This window comes from Zalophus californianus, chromosome 4 (genome assembly GCF_009762305.2).
Source record: "Zalophus californianus isolate mZalCal1 chromosome 4, mZalCal1.pri.v2, whole genome shotgun sequence".
NCBI classification, from domain to species: Eukaryota; Metazoa; Chordata; class Mammalia; order Carnivora; family Otariidae; genus Zalophus; species Zalophus californianus.
The window spans coordinates 108,990,287-109,003,404 of NC_045598.1; the positions used below are offsets into that span (position 1 = coordinate 108,990,287).

At 38.2% G+C, this 13,118-nt stretch overlaps 1 protein-coding gene across 10 annotated transcripts in view; it reads left to right on the forward strand.

Moving 5' to 3' along the window:
- Positions 1 to 13,118, forward strand: part of SPIDR (scaffold protein involved in DNA repair) — a 563,099-nt gene that overhangs the window by 457,294 nt on the left and 92,687 nt on the right. Inside the window, exon 1 of one of the 10 annotated variants that reach the window (XM_027596492.2) lies at positions 7,171 to 7,215. The exons of the other annotated variants lie outside the window; for them this stretch is intronic. The gene's annotated coding sequence lies outside the window, so the exon portion shown is untranslated. Of the gene's footprint in view, positions 1 to 7,170; positions 7,216 to 13,118 lie in introns of those variants that run through there. 10 annotated transcript variants of the gene reach the window in all.

Genomic DNA, 13,118 nt, shown 5'->3' on the forward strand with positions numbered 1-13,118 from the left:
TTGGGTGGGGGGAGAGAGAGAGAGAGAAGCAGACTCCCCGCTGAGCACGGAGCTAGATGTGGGGCTCAATCCCATGTCCCTGAGATTATGACCTGAGCTGAAATCAACAGTCAGACGCTTAACTGACTGAACCACCCGGGTGCCCCAAGATGAGACATTTTTAAAGAATATGACCATTACAAATAAGTGTTCAATGATGATGAGGTTATTAAAAGTAAGTGCTTAAGCATAATAGTACTAAGGGCTTAAGAGTTCTTGAAACTTTTAAGTAAAAAGTCGTAATAAAGCAATTACAAATGGATGCATGTCATTAAAAGCTGCTTTTCCTTATTTGGCCTCTAAGGTGATAAGGACAAACCCTCAAGAGAGGATGGACCAAATGAAGTCCAGGAACTAGGCTACCGCCCAACACAGAAGCCTTGCTGACTGTCTCAACTTTACCCAACCCAACACAGGGAAGAGCTAGGTTAGAAGTTAACAAATTCCCAAAATGTCTTCTTGTTCAGTGGTGAAGTAAACTGGAATATTTGTCAGAGGACATATTGGGCAGAGGAAAGGAAACCAGCACTTTTGGGAGATCTGATCCGACCTAGCCACAGACTGCTGGGGCCTAGAAACAATGGCAGATTTGTGTGGCAGTGACAGGCGTTGGTGCGGTGTTCTGGGCTAAGTGGTATCTGCACATACTAGAGTGGCCCCTTGCATGCAATGATTAGCATTCATAGCCTTGGCTGAGAATGGCCCTGTAGTCCATGCAAGGCACGTAGTAAATGGTGGTGACTTTGTCAGACTAAGAAATTGCCTTAGGCTTGCTATATGCAGCCAAGCGAGTGACCCGCACTAGCACTGCGTCATTTTCTCTGAGACCTCTAATAAACAGTAACTCTTATAAAGTGTTCATGTTTTTCTTATCTTAAGGAAGGTCATCAGTAAGAGAGGAAACTTCAGTGAAGGTTGAAAAAAGCAGTTTTGAATTATGTGTCTGTTCACGGAAAATTCAACAAAAATGTGATTTGGTAGAAGGCAAAAATGTGTACAGATATTCTCAATCTTTGTAAATGTGGGAAATTATCAAGTTCTTGGAATGTATCTCATTCATATGTGAGGGTTCTGGCATATTGAATCTTGTGTACTGACTGAATCTAGAATACTCTTTATTTATTCTACTTTGTTTTACTGCATTGACAGCCCTTGCTAGCATTATTGTCCAGCCAATATCTGATGGATAGATAGCTGCTGAGGTTTACAAAAGCCTTAAAATGTGGATTTTACATATACAAACGATGGAATTTTTTTTAAAGATTTTATTTATTTATATGAGAGATAGCACGAGAGGGAAGAGGGTCAGAGGGAGAAGCAGACTCCCTGCCGAGCAGGGAGCCCGATGCGGGACTCGATCCTGGGACTCCAGGATCATGACCTGAGCCGAAGGCAGTCGCTTAACCAACTGAGCCACCCAGGCACCCTGTGGAATTTTTTTTTTAAGTGGAAGTTATTTTAAGCCAAATTTAGCCCACATCTACTTATTTCTGATGGAAAATACTAATATTCAGATGATTAATAGATAAAATACTTTTTATTTTCAGTTCTGCATCCTGTAGTGTTCTTCTCTATACTTTTATAACTGCGATATTCTAATTTACAAAAAGCTGCAATTCAATAGTTAATGAAATATTTCTTATGTATTATTTACCAAAAAAAAGCATTTGCCATGAAAAAATTTTGAAGTGTTATTTAAAATGGAAAGACTTTTCTTCCTGCCCCAAATGAAATATTAATTCAGCTATATACTACTGTGACCTTGGAGAGCAATACCCAACACATCCTATCAATTTATTAAAGGTCGGGTTTTTTCCATATGTTTTATTCAAGTATATAAACTTTTTTAGGTCATTCATCATAGTGCCATGTAGGCGCTTTTTAATTACACTATTTAAACTCTAAGCACAATGTCAACAGAGGCTTAGGGTGTGGTGTTCTCATTTCTGAAACCTGTGGGCTCCACCCTTGGTCTGTCTTGGCTGCACTGAGGGCAGAGTGCTGCTGGCTTGTCCTTATCAATGACTCCCACTCACACCAAACCTAGCCACATGACCAAGCCAGTACTGGGGGGGGGGGGGGGTTACCAATGAGGAAGTTCCCTGAGGATTGCACCCTCCACTGTTGGCCTCACCAGCCACCCCCTTAAACCTGCACACCTGGCAAGGAGGGTAGGACCCAACCAAGCACAGCATAAATCTGAATGGAGGCTGAAGTTAACTCTCTCTCTCTTTAATTAGGTGCTCAAAAGGCATTGTTTTCATTATGGGAAATAATGTTGTGATACGGAATAACCTGGGTGGGGGTATCAAGGTCATTTGGAATAACTAGTAAGAGAAAGCCTAGGAAGGAGCCCTTTGAGGTAAGGACCTGAATGAAGAGGTGGAGCCTGTGGTAAAAAGCTCTGAGAGACACACTTTCCAGTCAAAGAGATCAACTATTACAAAGAAAAGGATGAAGTTGGTGCGTTCAAGGAGCAGGAGGGAAGCTAGTGGGGCTGGGGCTTAGTGAACCCAGGGGCCATCACAGAAGATGAGCACAGAGGGGAGGCAGGCAGCTTCATGCCAAGTGTGATGGGGAGCCTTTAAGGTTTTAAACATGGGATAGATGTGATCTGATCCATACTTTGAAAAGATTGCTTTGGCTGCTCTAGATGAAATGGAATATGGAGGCACAAGACTACAGTAAAAAAAAAAGAAAAGACTACAGGAAACAAATGAGGAGGCTGTGTCAGCAATCCAGACAGATGAGACTGATGGCTGGACCAGAGTGCTAGTGAGGAAGTGTTAAAAAGTTGAAAGGTTGGGGTCTGTCTTAAAGATGGAGTGCATGTTACTTGCTGATGATTGGGTGTGGGGTAGTGGAGGGGGAAGGGAGGACGACTATGAGGTTATTGGTTTGGTGGTTTTCAGTAACTAAGGTGGAGGGGACTTGGGAGATTTAGCAATGGGAGCCTAGAGTTCCAATATGGCTTTGTTAAGATGGAAGTCCCATTAAACACTGAGCTGGAAAAATTAAATTTGATATGAACTTGCAGTGGAAGAGAGAATAGGACATGAGAGTCAGACACTGGGCCCAGGCAGGAGTTATTTCCTTTATTTTTCACAAAAACGCTGTAAGACAAATAACATCTAGCTACTAGAAGCAGTAATTAATGAAAGCCACTTCTTTTAAATTTTTTAATTCCACTGTACTTAACATGTTTGTTCCAGGTGTACAGTATCATGATTTCACAATTTCATATCTTACACAGTGCTCATCAAGATAAGTGTACTCTTAATCCCCTTCATCTATTTTCCGCACTCCCACCTCCTCTCTAGTAACCATCAGTTTGTTCTCTATAGTTAAGAGTCTGTTTTTTAGTTTGTATTTTTTTTCTTTTGTTCATTTAATCAAAGCCACTTTTTTAAAATTAAAGGATTTTTCTCCCATAATAGATAAACCAGTGGAACAGAAAAGACAGTCCCAGATGCATAGAAATTTTGTAAATAATACACATATTTCAGAAAAGTGGGAAAAAATTAACCATTTCAGTAAATTGTGCAAGGACAACAGATGAGCCATCTGGAAAAAAAAAAATTGGATCTGTATTCCTTATCCCACACCAGGATAAATTCCAAATGGATCAAAGATTTAAACATAAAAGCTAAAACAATTCTAGAGGAAATCATGGGAGAATTATCTTGAAGTGAAAGTTTCTTCTAACTGTGAGTTAACATCCAAAAGCTCCAAAAGAAAATATTAATAAATTCTATTAAATCTGCACAGTAAAGTCAAAAGTAGAGCAAACTGGAAATATATATTTGTAATCCATATTACAAAGCCCATCTCTCTAATATGGAAAAGGCCCACAGAAAAAATAGAGAAAAGTCAATAACCCAAAATAAAAATGAGCAAAGGATATGAACACACAGTTCATAGCTAAAAAGAAGCATATAGAAAGATATTCAATGTGTCATAATGCAGAAAGGCAAATTTTAAAAACACTATTATCAAATTTGCAGAAATCCAAAACTTTAGTAACATTTGTTTGGCGAGGCTAAGGGGAAACAAGCACCCTCTCACATTGGTGGAGGGAGAATAAATTGTTACTACCCTCATAGAGATGGCTTTGTTAGTATGCATATATAAATATGGGGGGGGAGCTGTGCATGTGTGCAGGAGTGTAAATTTTAAGTGCATTAACTCTTTGAGCCAGCACTTCCACCTCTTGGAATTTATCCTACAGGCACACTTACATACATATGAAGTACAGGGTTATTCTTTGCCTCATTGTTTGGGATAGCAAGCATGGAAACAGCCTAAATGGTCAGCATTAGAGGATTAAAATTAAATTATAGTACATCCATATAATAGAATGCCATACAGCTATCTATGCAGTTACAAAAAGAAGAATGAGGAAGCATTCTATGAACTGATACAGAAAAAAATTATGACATTGGGGCGCTGTGTGGCTCAGTTGGTTAAGTATCTGACTCTTGATTTTAGCTCATGTCATAATCTCAGAGCTGTGGGATTGAGCCCCGCATTGGGCTCTGTGCTAGACGTGGAACCTGCTTGGGATTCTCTCTTTCCCTCAGGCCCTTCCCCCTCCCTAAAAAAAAAAGAAAGAAAAATTTATGACATTGGTTATATGCAAAAAACAAGGAGCAGATTTGAAATGTGCTATATTCCTTGGAGAATATATATATATATATGGGGTGGGGAGGGAGGAAGAGGGAGATAGAGGGAGAGAGGGTGATAGGGAAAGAGAGAGAAACTGCGGAAGGATATGTAAAATACAAATTACAGAGAATATCTGTGTAAGCATATGGGAACAAGGAGAATGGAGGACAAGAAGGGGAGGGAAACTTTTGTGTCACATATTTCTGTAATACTTGAAAATTTTGAATTATATATATTATTTAGAAAAATTATAGGACTCTTTATGCACAGTTATTGCTTTTGGAATTTTTAAGCATTACAACTATTTTGGAGAGCAGTACATAACATACAGCAATAAAGATACACTCTTTGACCCAGTAATCCCTAGAAATTTAATTGATGAAAAGCAAACAAAAAAATTCACACACACACACACACACACACACACACACACACACAGTTCTTCATGATATCAGTGCCTTATAATGGGGGCGGGAGGGGAAGAAGCAACCTAAATATCCAGTATAAGGAGAATTATTTAATTATGACATACTACATGATAGAATATTAATCTACTATATAATGTAACTAAAGACCATAAGGAAACATTCATTCGCCAAATATTTATCATATGTCACACATTGTTCTGGGAGTTAGGGATACAACAATAAATAAGACTGACAAAAAAAAAAAACCCCACAAAATCTATGTGCTGGGGCACCTGGGTGGCTCAGTCAGTTAAGCATCTGCCTTTGGCTGAGGTCATGATCCTGGGGTCCTGGGATCCAGCCCCACCTCATGCTTTCTGCTGGGTGGGGAGCCTGCTTCTTCCTCTCCCTCTGCCTGCCCCTCTGCCTATTGTGCACACGCATGCACTCTGTCTCTGTCAAATAAATAAAATCTTTAAAACAAACAAACCCAAAAATCTATGTGCTAATGGAATTAATGGAACATTGGGGAAGACTGACAGCAGACAAAGAGATACAGTATAAGAAAGTAATAGTGGTTATGGCTTTAAATAAAGTTGGATAAGGGGATAGTGAATGTTGAGTGGTTACTCTTTTTACCTAAGGATCAAGGAAAGCCTCACTGAGAAGATAATATTCGAGAAAAATTCCAAAGGAGGTAAGAGAACAAACCATGCAGGTGTTTGGGGGAAGAGTATCTCAGGCAGACAGGGTGAGTGCAAAAGGCTGCAAGGCATGGACATGCTTGGCTTGTTTACAAAACAGCAGGGAGACCAGTGTGGCTTTTCATACATTGTAAATGAAGATAGAAGGAATAGGGTCAGTGTTCTGGTCATGAGAAGATCTGGAACTTTGTTCTAGTTTTCTATAGCAAAGTCTTCGGATTTTTCTCTACATGTGCTACATGTCATACACTGGAAGTTTCTGAAGAGAAGAGGAAGTAACTGTAAATGCCTGCGTGAAAAGCAAGATGTCTAACTTGTCTGTTAATGGATAAAAAGATGGTGCACATCTGGAAATAGTTGAGAAGTGGAAAAGGTGGGACTCCATGAATGGATGTGGAAGGTGGAGGGGAAGGAAGAATCTAGAAGGATTCTAAGGTTTGGGCAACAAAATAAATGGTATCATTAAATGAGATGAGAAATTTAGGAGGGTGAACAGATTTGGAGAAAACTAGAAAAATTATGTTTGGTTTTAGACGTGGTGAGTTTGAGGTACCTGTGAGTTAACAAAATGTAGAAAAGGAGAAAACTGAAATGAATCCCAAGGTGGGGTCAACTCATAGTTTTCAAAATAGATGAAGGGATGAATAAACAGAAGTAAATGTGTATTACTGTGTGTGTGTGTGTGTGTGTGTGTGTGTGTGTGTATTCCCTAGCTCTGTCTACTAAGAGGTCCTGAGGCAGCGATACTCTGGTAGCAATGAGAACATTTAGCACCCAGATATTAGCTTTTAAATATCTGAAAGAAACCAGGGCTCCTTGGTGAAATCGCTGATTACAGTTTTGGATGAGAGAAAATATAAGATGAGCTTTGAACATTTCATTATGTCAGAAAGTAAGAACATTCTCAGAGAACAATGGAGACATCAAAAGGATACAGGAGTTAGCTTGCAAAGGATGGGACAATTTGAACATCAAAATAAATCTGGGACAAATTGAACATCAAAATAAATAATAGTTATGGATTATAGCCCATAGTATAAGAATCCATGAGTCCACACATATATAAAAATGAATGAATTAAAAATTTGACAAGGGGGGCACCTGGGTGGTTCAGTCATTAAGCATCTGCCTTCGGCTCAGGTCATGATCACAGGGTCCTGGGATCGAGCCCCGCATTGAGCTCCCTGTTCAGCAAGAAGCCTGTTTCTTCCCCTCCCACTCCCCCTGCTTGTGTTCCTGCTCTCACTATCTCTCTCTCTGACAAATAAATCAAATCTTTTTAAAAATTTTGATAAGGAATAGGATATTTACATAATTTGAAAGTATCTACCCCACAATATTTTTTTAAATTTCAGAAGGAAATAGCTGAGGAGCCTGGCAGACATCACCTTAATCAAATAGTAAGTGAACATCATTAGTAATGGGACAAATTGAAATATTGTACCAACTATTTAAAAGAACATAGCATCAATTTTGTGTTATTCTTACCCGTGATACATAGGCTGGATCTCATCATGACAAAATATCAGACAAACCCAAATTGAAGGTTTTTGCACTACAAAATTACTGGCCTATATTCTTTGAAAATGTTAAGGTCATGAAAGTCAAAGAAAGGCTGAGAAACCCTTCCAGATTGTAGAGGATTAAAGAGACATGACAACTCAATGCAATACATGATTCTGAATTATCTCCTTTTGCTACAAAGGACATGAGTGAAACAATGGGTGAAGCATGAGTGGGGTCTGAGAATTAGGTGTTTGTTTCCTCCCCTTGATGGTTGTATAGCGGTTATGTAAGAGAAAGTCCTTGTTTGTATAAACTTATTCCCAAATGATTCAGGAAAAAAACATGCTTTGTACTGTATTTAGAACTTTTAGTAAATTTGAGATTGTTTCCAAAAACTTCTAAATTATCACAAAAGCAAATAAGAGGTGATAAATGGAAATAAGCGAAGCCCATACTTCTAGAAGGTTGGCAGGAAAGAGTGCAAAGCAGGCTACCAGCTGAAAGGAGACTGCTCTGAACTTTCAAAGTATGCTAGTTTGCTAGTCTACATGCGAAAGCTGGTGTTTGGAGAGTGAACAGATAGATGTAGGATAAGCAGTAGTCATTGCAAAAGAAAGACCTGTAGGCAGTGGGTGTCCTGGGTGCCCAGGTTAGGTGGAAAGTTGAGGGTGGGTAAGAAGCTCAATGGAATGTCAGCTGGTGTGGCATGCAGTCCTATGTACTGAGGTAGGCGGGCTGGAAATGGAACAAATTCATACGTGAGAAACTTCCTTCTCTCTGAGAAATAGAGTTGTCTTCTAAAAATGACCCCTTGTCTCTTCTCAATACAGTAAACTGAGTATGGGTTAGTCTTTGAAATTGAAATTACTTTATTATAAAATATTGTAAAGCAATTTAATATTTTTCTCAGTGATACTGTTTCTAGAACAGATATTCTTAGGATTGCAGAATTTAGAAAATCACCATTGATATTTCAGAAAAAAAACAGTAAGCCATATATGTTTGCCTTTTGCCTAGGTAATTTGTGTTTTATTTGGTAGAGTCAGAGTAGGTAGAATATGTACCTGTACTTCACAAACAGATGATCTATAAGCCATTGCATTAGGTAGGACGAGTTTCTAGGCCAGTTACTCAGCCTAAAGTATGAAACCCTGATTCAGAAGGAAATCATCCAAGAATGATTAAACACTGTTCCCTGTTGTTTCAATAGGCCCAATACAGTAGTGCTGTTTACTCTCAGGTTCATTTACTCTAAACTGGCTCCCACATTGGGAGTACAGAACCCTGAAGCTTATTCTCATTTCTCCTAAGAGTGCATGTAACTGGTGCCATTTTAGATGCAATGGAGGGTTCTTACTCATTACATGCAGTGCAACCTCAGAGTTTTAGGGTTCAATTCCCTTGCAGAATCCCGGTTGAGAAAGGCTGTGATGACTCTTGCTTTTGCTGACATACTATTTGGTGATCCAGAGGAATCAGTGGATTACCTATGGCACTATCAAAACTATGCCCCTTGTGTGCCTTGTTCCTCACTCTGTTCTCAGTCATAGGCCTTTGTCTCTTCAGGTTTCAGTGCTGAGTAGACACAGAAAAGTGAGAATAACAAATGACCCCTCATTCGAGAGGAGTTGGGGAATAAATTGAGAGAAAACAAAACCACAATCAGCCCAGGGCTGCTGAGTTAATTTGGTACATTTGAGTAATAAACTTTCTTAGTTAATATTCCTCCCTCCCTCCTTTCCTGCATTTATTTTGTTCTAACTTACTATTTCACTGGAATACTAATACTTCCCTTCCCATACCTATACTTTAGAACAATGTAGAAGTCTCACCTTATGAATTACCTGTAGAAAGCATTTTAAGTACCTGTTACTGTTTCTGAGGGTAGGAACTACAGCTTATATCGTCTATCCCCAAAAAGCCTGAAAAATTAATTCAACTTGGTATACCAAGCATATGTGGATCATCTGTAATGTATAAAGCTCTGAGCTAAGAGTTGTGTTGGGCACATAAGGAATAAGAAATACAATCACTGCCCTTGAGAAACTCCTAGGCATCTTTTCATATGTCTATTGGCCATCTGTTTGTCTTCTTTGGAGAAATGTCTGTTCATGTCTTCTTCCCATTTTTTAATTGGATTATTTGGGTTTGGGGTTTTGAGTTGTATTAGTTCTTTATGTATTTTGGATACTAACCCTTTACTGGATATTTCATTTGCAAATATTTCTCCCATTCAGTAGGTTGACTTTTATTTAGTTTTAATGATTGTTTCCTTCACTGTGCAGAAGCTTTTTATTTTGATGTAGTCCCAATAGTTTATTTTTGCTTTTATTTCCCTTGCTTCAGCAGACATATCTAGAAAAATGTCACATGGGTGATGTCAGAGCAATTACTGCCTGTGCTCTTTTCTAGGATTTTTTTGTTTGTTTCAAGTCTCACATTTAGGTCTTTAATCCATTTGGAATTTATTTGTATGAATGGTATAAGAAAGTGGTCCAGTTTAATTCTTTTGCATGTAACTGTCCAGTTTTCCCAACACCATTTGTTGAAGAGACTCTCTTTTTCCCACTTTATATTCTTTACTCCTTTGTCAAAGATTAATTGACCATATATATAATTGTGGATTTATTTCTGTATCATCAGGGAAATACAAATTAAAACTACAATGAAATATTGCCTTATACCTGTCAGAATGACTAAAATAAAAAACCCAAGAAATAATGAGCATTGGTGAGAATGTGGGGAAAAGGAACACTTGTGCACTGTTGGTAGGAATGCAAACTGGTGTGACCACTGTAGAAAACAGTATAAAGTTTCCTCAAAAAGTTAAAAATAGAACTACCTTGTGATCCAGCAGTCACACTACTGGGTATTTACCCAAAAATACAAAAACACTAATTCAGAGGGATATATGCACCCCTGTGTTTTTAGCAGCATTATTTCAATATTGAAATCATGAAAACAGCCCAAGTGTCCATCAATAGATGAACGGTTAAAGAAGAGGGGGGTATATCTATACCATAGAATATTATTCAACCATAAAAAAGAATGAAATCTCAGGGCACCTGGGTGGCTTAGTCAGTTAGGCATCTGTCTTTGGCTCAGGTCATAATCTCAGGGTCCTGGGATCAAGCCCTGCATCAGGCTCCTTGCTTAGTAGAGAGCCTGCTTCTCCCTCTCCCTCTGCCTGCTGCTCCTCCTGCTTGTGCTTGCTTGCTCTTTCTCTCTCTCTGTCAAATAAATAAATAAAATGTTTTTTTAAAAAAAGAATGAAATCTTGCCATTTGCAACAACATGGATGGAGCTCAAGAGTATTATGCTAAGCAAAATAAGACAGAGAAAGACAAATACCATATCATTTCTCTCATGGAATTTAAGAAACAAAACAAATGAGCAAAGGAAAGAAAAAAAGAGAGAAATCAAGAAACAGACTCTTGGGGCACCTGAGTAGCTCAGTCGTTAAATGTCTGCCTTCTGCTCAGGTCATGATCCCAGGGTCCTGGGATCAAGGCCTGCGTTGGGCTCCCTGCTCAGCGGGGAGCCTGCTTCTCCCTCTCCTGCTCCCCCTGCTTGTGTTCCCTCTCGCTGTCTCTCTCTCTCTGTCAAATAAAGAAAGAAAATCTTTATTAAAAAAAGGAAAGAAAGAAAGAAAGAGACTCTTAACTATAGAACACAAACTGATGGTTACCAGGAGGGAATTTGGGGGAGGGGGGTGGTGAAATAGGTGATGGGGATTAAGAGTACAGAGCACTGAGTAATGTATAGAATTGCTGAATCACTATATTGTATACCTGAAACTAATACATTGTATTTCAACTATACTGGAATTAAAATTAAAAGCTTAATGAAAAAAGGGAAAATAAAGAAACTTCCAGGCAAAAAGTAGAGAAAAAAGATCTATTCAAATGTTTATAACACAGAGCAGAATGTGATAAGAACTAAAATAAAGGCAAAAAACCCACTTTGATTACAAAGAAAAAGGAAGAATTGTTTTCACTACTGAAATGAGAGACATCTTCATGAAAGATATGGAATTTGAGTTTGACTTTGAAAATAAACATACTTAGACAAGTGGAAGTAACAAGGATTCAGGCAAATGTCCACAGAGGTCACAGACTATATACATACAGTTCTGTTATATCCTATATATTACCCCATCATGTCCTAAGGAAGACATTTTCTCTTAGAGATTTTCATTTTAGTATATTTTTTTAAAATCTTGTGTTAAGTTGCCTCCATCTTTTTCCTGGGTAAGGACAACCCAGGATTGGCCCTTTTTTGTCTATGATGTTCTTATTCACAGCTTTTCTTGAAAGGGATAGTACAATCTTAGGAACAGGGTTGCTGTGTGCCTATCTTAGGTACTTACACTGTGCATTTTTTATTGGTATACCATGTTTTATTTGTCCCTGATATCTTTGGAGTTTTTCTGAGAAATGGATCAGTAATGTAGCATCAACTTAGTAAAATACATTTTAAGCCTTTAAAAAAAAATGTTAAACATAGAGTTACTATGTTACCTAACAATTCCACTCCTAGGTATATAGCCATGAGAATTGAAAACATATATCCACGTAACTCCTACACAGATGTTCCTAGCACCATTATTTTATAAATGCAAAACAGTGGAAATAACCCCAAAATGGAATATTCACCAACAAAAATGAATGACGTACAATGTGAATGACCTTGAAATCAATATGCTAAGTGAAAGAAGCCAGACACAAAAGGCCACATATTGCATGATTCCATTCATGTGAGGTATCCAAAATAGGCAAATCCATAGAGACAGAAAGTAGATTAGTTGTCTCCAGGTACTTGGGGGAGGGGAAGATGAGGAGGTTGCTTTAGTAGACTGAGATTTCCTTCTGGGATGATGAAAATATTCTGGAATAAGATAGTGTTGATGGTTGCAGAACATTGTGAAGGTACTTAATGCCACTGAATTGCACCTTAAAATGGTTAAAATGGTAAATATTATGTGTATTTTGCCACTTACTGCTTTTATTAACGTGGTGAATTTTATGGCGTGTAAATTATGTCTCAAAGCTGCTATAAAAATAAAAGGCATTATAGCTTGGATTAATCACCAGGGAACTGTGCTGAGGGGCAAAAAATCCAATCCCAAAGATTATATACTAGATCATTCTGCCATTTTGAAATGGCAGAATTTTGGAAATGAAGGACAGATTAATAGTGTCTAGATGTTGGGATGGGGTGGGGAGATGGTGGGAAGTGGGTTATATAAGGCAGCCTAAGGGATCCTTGTAGTGATGGAACTGTTCACTTTCTTGACTGTGGTGCTGGATATGAGATCCTACACAGGTGGTAAAACTTTATAGCACTGAATACATGCACAAACACATGCACACTAGCACAAGTAAAATTTGTGAAATCTGAATAAGATTGGTGGATTGTATCAATGTCAATATCCTAGGTGTCATGTTGTACCATTACTTGCTAGTATAATAGTACACTAGTGGTGGAAACTGAGCACATATGAGCTCTATAGCATATCTTACAATTGTATGTGAATCCACAATTACGTCCATAAAAATTTCAATTAATAAAAATGTATAAGAATAACTATATATCTTTGAAAATTTGTTCTATGGGCAAACTTCTGTTAACATATAAAAAGTACTCTTCTTACTCTTGTCTTGGCCCAGTTATAGTCTTATTTCTACAAGCAATACCCAAAATCGAAGTTTGGGATGGACCAAACTTACAGCAGGTTTTGTTTTGGTTTGACTTGGTTTGATTCAGTAATGCAGTATTTTCCAAAAATAAAAAGGAT